This window comes from Pteropus medius, unplaced genomic scaffold, assembly GCF_902729225.1.
Source record: "Pteropus medius unplaced genomic scaffold, Ma_sr-lr_union100, whole genome shotgun sequence".
NCBI lineage: Eukaryota > Metazoa > Chordata > Mammalia > Chiroptera > Pteropodidae > Pteropus > Pteropus medius.
This window is the reverse complement of record NW_024349800.1, coordinates 59,061,418-59,068,010: the sequence shown is the minus strand read 5'-3', so window position 1 is coordinate 59,068,010 and position 6,593 is coordinate 59,061,418. Positions and strand designations below refer to the sequence as shown.

Genomic DNA, 6,593 nt, shown 5'->3' with positions numbered 1-6,593 from the left:
CCCCCACGTCAGTCAGAAATTGGATGCAGGCCAGCTGGGAATGTATTATGACCTTGGACAAGCTGGTTCTCTTCAGTAGACACAAGCTCCAAGGAAAGCTGACAATGGAGGGCTACCTGACTTTGGCACTCTGAGCAGCATCCACAGATGCCACCCTGGTGATTGCCCTCAGCTCACAAAAGACCATGAGTCTTTCTCAGAGGCAGCCTACATTTGATGATTGGTTGAAAGCGATACAACGGGCCAATTGGCTCTATGTTAGCACAGTTCTGCACGGTTCTTCTGGCACCAGAATTCCTCTGGGGTTTCCTGAATCCTTGTTGTTACTGCTTCCTTGTTGTTAATCCTTGTTCTTACTTGCTCTTTCCACCCAGAAAAAGTACTCTCTTCCTCCCTACTTCACCTCTTCCCTTCCTATAGCAGATGTCGACCCATAAGAGTGGTCCCCAACACACTTTCTGCACACTGATCTTTGCCTGCTCCCCAGGGAACCCAACCAGTGACGCTGGAAATCAATAAATGTATGTTTTAAACTGAAGGATTTTTTTTTTTTTTTTATGCCTACAGCACCTGGTCTTCCTAGGTGGTCTCCCATCCAATTACTAATCAGGCCCAACCCTGCTTAGCTTCTGAGATCAGATGTCAGGTTTGTTCAGAGTGGCATGGCCGTAGACCATGGACCGTGGCTCCACTGGGGCGCGAACCCAGGGCCTTCTTCATGTAAAGCAGACGTGGAACCACATCCAAAACTGAAGGATTCTGAAGCAAGAAAGTTTACTTTGTTTCACAGATAACTGCATAAAACACTACAATAGTAGCCATAAGAAATATATTCACAAAATGTGTATTAAGCAGGCAACTAAATGCCATAAATATATAATTAGAGCCACCATAAAATATGTATTGTGCAAAGGTATCACTTATGAAGCAGCACGTTGCACTTGGAAATGCAAAGCCAGTAAATTGCAATTCAGTGAATCACAAGCTTAAAAACTAGAATTCAAATTAAGTAATTTCTTTATTTACAGCTATATATCATGTTGAAAATAACTCGTATTTTTATTAGAAAAGAACAATTCAAGAAAGTCTTAGAGAATTGTTTAACCTAATATTTGCAAATGTATATTTCTTAATATTAAATTGATATTCAGCTGTTTCCCTTGGCTATATCTCTCATACTACAGATAGTCACAGCAAAACTATTTTACATCAACATATATGCCTTCCTAAATCTGATAATGAATATGAGGTTGATGTTGAAAATTAGATGGACGAGATAATCTATCAATTCTTTTGCAGTTTCCAAATTTCAAAGGTCATGTGCATGCTCTGAAAATATTTTGAGTTTGAAAACCTTCTCATTATGCAGGAAGAAATAATAAAAACATCACTCAGGCCACCCAAACTCAGTGCTACCTATTTGAGACTTATCTTCTGGTTCAATTCGGTCAGAGTTTTCAGCAGGTAGTATAGTTCAGTATCTATGAACTCAGGTGCTAATGTCCGAAATGAAGGGTTGAACTTTGGCCACTTGTAACTGAGAGCAAATTCATCTCTTAATGCCTTTCTTTATCTCCAAATCAGGGCTTATAATAATAATGCATCTATCAAAGAGTTGTTTTTAGGATAAAATTAGATAATGGAGGTAAAATGATTAGCAAGGCATGTAGTATCATGTAGTAAGCAGTCAAGAAAGGTGAGCTGCTGTTATGCCTTTTATTTACCTTTTATAAAATAAGTATTGTATATGTAAACAGCTTAGGAAACTATAAAGCATTATGTCTAATTAAGGGTTTGTTAAACTCTCACCCATGTTAAAGCTCCATGATGAATGAGAGATGGTCTCTGTCACTGCACCATGTAATATAATTATATATTAATAATCTTTATAAAAGCCTTAAAATTAGGCTTCATTTTTCTCCCTTCTACGTATGAGAAATTTATAAATCAGAGGGTAAATGATTTGTCCAAAGTTAAACATCTTTCACATAATGGAACCGAGTGTCAAAATTATATTGTTCTTAATTTAAAGGTTGCAGTTTCTTCCTTATACTGTACTAGCTTTTCAAAAAAAAAAATAGTGAGAATAATGGCAATTAATTGCATTAACTTTTCTCTAAAAGCTCTTTCAATGTCAACATTTAAAGATACTTTAATTGGTGAATTTCTTACATTTCACATTATCGCTTAATCTCAAAAAACTTCCACAAAAGGAAGTTATAGCTCACTGACTTTGTGAGTTTTTCTGCAATCCAATTTATAATGTCCATGCTTTTAATATCAAAATTACTGGCAATTTTACAGCTCATAATCAGACACTAAATTATTCACTGGCAATATACCAAAAAGGATGAAACCTGTGTATTCATAGGTCTCTATCTCCAAGACACTTGACATGTTTTTCTGGTAAAATAGCAAAAAAGAATTTTAAATGTAGTTTTAAAGAAAAGAGTAGTTTTCTGGTGTTATTTTTCTCCTTTGTTTTTAAGATAAAGCCACTGACTGGGAAACAAGAAGAAATAATAAATCGAATGCAACTAACTGTTTTCTTAAAGTAAGGCAGAGACAGGAAACTAAAAAGAACAAACTTTGTGAGCGTTACCTAGAAGTCAGGCTCACGAATGACTCAGGCACAGGTGGCGCGGCAGTTTGCTCTGGGCTGTGAGGGTGTGTGGAGCGTAGGTAACTGTTACAGGGTTTTACTGCTCCCGTCAAACTCAGATCCTGAAAGTCGTATATTCACATTTTATAGACACAGTTTGTATCTAACTATTATTATCACTGGGCGGTAAGAGTATTTTTTTTTTTTTCAATAAGGACATAAGGCCAAAAGAAGTTAATAATATTTTTCCGAATCGCAAAAATAAGTAAGTGGCTCTCTCCCTCTCTCTCTCTTTTTCTCTCAGCCAAATTCTGGATGAATCTTTATTCTAAAATAAGAACTGTTTCTCTGAATATGATGCCAGGGAGAAGGGCCAGTCTGGATTTTGGTGTATTTGTGTATCGATGTATGATCTACTTATTTGAATCAGTCCTTGAAAACTTGGAAACGAACTTTACTTCGATTCTTTAAACCCCCTTAAAACATATGCTTCACCTGCTCTTTAACTCTGGGTATGTAGTATAGTAAAACATAACACTGGAGGAAAAATGTAACGATGACTAACGAGGATGCTATGTATTTGGCATGATGTGAACTGTCAATTCTTCTTCAGGCAGTACTGGGTCACTTGCCTAGGACTGCTCGTCAGCCATGCTTCTCTCTCCCTACTTTCATGTGAAAACTGTCTTGTGTTGTCCTAGTTCTGGCTTTATACTACATATGCTGTGTTTTTATAAAACGCTTGGACCAAAGCTGGTCTTTTACTTCTTGCTGAAAACACTAACTTCTTAAATTTAGTTTTGTAATCTCTGAAACAATTAGTTTGTGTCTACAAATGAAATTTCGGGCTTGCACTTTAGTCTAGTTATTGGACTTGTAGGGCCAGATTCTGCTGTTTCTAGCTGTCTCTACCCAAATCGGCCTCTTTTGGGTTCAGCCCTATTCAGCTCTTGGATCGTCCCTGAGTAAGACAAGCAGTATATGAGGAGCAGAGTGTCTCACAATGACTGGATCCCAAATCAACGCTGTTTCCACGGGAGTGAAAATGTGCCCACTTCGCCTTGGTCTTCTACTGTGCATTGTTCTTTTGGCGAGATTGAACTTCTCTCTTGGTTACACATATAATCATTGCTTTCATGGGAAGTATTTTCTTATTACGCCCAGTTTCTGGCTTAGGTTCGTCCCTATAACCTAGAAAGGCAAATAATCATTTCTTACAATTCCAGTTCTCATTCGTACATTTGTTGTGAAGCAGCTCTTCACCCACAGCCACCTTGCAATGAGTCCACGTGAACTTGACTATCTGTTACTACCTATATTTTTGCAACCATGCCCTTGTTTATCCATCACGTGACATAGAGCATTCATATTTCAATGTCTGGTAAGATCGTGGTTACTCCAACCTTTTGGACAAAGTAGTTTTAGGTTTCTCATTCTCACTTTGTCACTAATCTCAAATGCATATTGAAGTCCACATTCAAATTCTCTTTCTGTTTATTTTGTTCCTGTTTGATTATGATTTGTATTACTATGGTTCGAGTATATTTTGGAGGCTAACCAAACTGAAGACATAGCATTTATTCTTTTTTTTTTTTTTTGCTCTATGTGTGTTTCTAATTTTATTATATACATTTTGAAATATAAAGCATTTTTTAGTGCTTCCATTCAAAATTAAAAATGTGTTGTACCATGTAATAACAACTGTAATTGTTACATTTTAATTCCAGTGAGAAATAGGTATTTGTTTCCTTAAAGGAAGTAAAACTCATTTCAAAGGACATGGGCCAGCCATCCAGGAGAGAGACAGACCACCAGCTAGCAGGGGTTCATCAGTAACCACGCCCCTTGAGTTCCTTATAATTTGGGGTGGTTACCAATCCATTAATGAAAGGGGACAGGGAGAGGGAAAGAAAAAGAAAAAGAGAGGGAAACAAAATTTTTTTCTTAGCTTTCATAAGAAAGCCAGTTTACAAGACATAAATAAATAACATGGATTTTCTCTGCCCTTTGTAACTCTCCTCCAAAAAGTCACCCCTATATACAATAAATCAAACAGATGTTCTCCATCATTTCATTTTGCCTTTGAAGCATAGCAAAGATCCTTCTCTCTGGGGATGGAATGATTGTCAGAACTTGGAAATTCTCCTGGAGAAATTCAAATCAAAGTATTAAGAATACAGAAAGAAAATAAAGCCCTGTCCTGTTTTAAGGAAACTTAAAATCCATTGGAGTAGACAGACAGGAGACAGTGAAAGTATGAATTTCTACTAATGCCAGGTATATTTCGAATTTTTGTGACCTTTATTCATCCATCCTTAAATTGATATATATTATCTTATCCTTATCACACATGGGTCCAGAACGAACCTGAGAAGTGCCCTGCTAAAGGCACCTCACCTCAGAGTAGCGTCCCAGGAAATGGAACTCTGTAGAGTGAGGTCTTTACCTAAAATAGCCAGAAGAACAAAATTGAAAAAGAGAGTACAAGCTGAGTCCCTAGAGCTAAATGAGAGTCACACAGTGGAAAATAAGAACACTTCCTAAATTCTGAGTTCTAAGTACCTGAATAATGAGAGGCAATGGAAACATTCCGAAGAAAACACTAGAACAGACTGAGAAATGCACGTGAATGGCAATATCAGAAGAAAGAGTTGCAAGAAAATTACTTTCAGAGAAGCCAGAGTGCCTCAGTCACTTTAATTGGCCATTAATTTCTAACCAGTTTAAAGTTCAAAGTATGGGTCAAAATTGCATTTCTATTTTCTTCATGTATCTTCGTGTTACTTTTACCAAGACAACTAATATCTGTCTCACTCATGCCCACAATACTAGAGGGAATTTCTGGGTGGTTTAGAATCAATGTGTTTCTCTTGTGTTGAAAGTCTCTGACCCTCAGGATTTAATTTTAAAGGAAATCTCATCTGACTCCCATAGTATAAATAAATTTCTAACTTGCAATTTGTGGATGAATATGGAAAGGAAAAAGAGAAAAAGCAACAATTCTCCTATCTTAAAAATCTCAGAATATTAGAGTTAGAAACTAAAATCACTTATAAATTCAGCTCCTTAAAAAGTGCAGAATTTTGGACATGTGGTTCTGATGGACCTTTGGTTATCCACCTTCCCTTTGACCATCTCGAGGAGCAGAGATGGCTCATCACTATATTACATCAACACTTACTTCCTGTAATATCTGTCCATGACAGATTTATGGGATGACACAGCTCATGGTATTTTAGCCACATGACAGATATTTGGAGAGTTGGAAGACTATCTGATGCCTCCCTGAGGCAACAATATACCCAGATATCCCAGCTTTTTGTTGTCGTTGTTGTTGATGCTTTATTTTACATCTAGACGTGTGTTCTCAGTCATGCCACCATCCTAGGCAGCCCTGGCAGTTTTTCAGTGTCCCTGGTTTTGTAGCATTTCACTACCCGTTTATGGCTAAGATCTAATCTCCAAGACTGATATCCGAGATCACGCATGTTCTTTTTTGTGTGTGTATTTGTTTTGATAGTGTAAGGAAACATAAAAACATCTGTTCTTGAGAGACAATGTCAGAGGTATATCTAGATGACCTATGAGTTCATCATTAGAAAGTCTAATATAGCTCATTTATTACAGTGACGTATAGGGAGGCATAAAAATAAAATCCTAACAGTTGTTGAAAAAGTGATGCTATATCCAAGTAGAGATAATTTGCTTTAGCTCTAGCGTCCAATATCAAAGGAAACCACTATGGATGTGAGTGAATGGAATCACAAACTGCACTTAGTATTATGCTTAATACCTACCAGTACCCTACACATAATTCGTTGAGATGTAATAACAGAGTCTATGACCTTGAAGTGCAGTTGAAATGAGAACAGCATGAGCTGCAAAGTCAGTTAACATTGAGTTTGAGTCTCTACAACAGCACTTTTGGCTGTGACATCAACCAATTTAATTAATTTTTCTGAGTTTCACGTATGTAAAATAGAAAAATAGC

The 6,593-nt window shown here is 37.0% G+C and overlaps 1 pseudogene; it reads right to left on the bottom strand.

Annotated features, from left to right (window-relative positions):
• Positions 1-558: 558 nt before the first annotated feature.
• On the bottom strand, positions 559-674 carry LOC120622393 (uncharacterized; annotated as a pseudogene).
• Between the last annotated feature and the right edge of the window lie 5,919 nt (positions 675-6,593).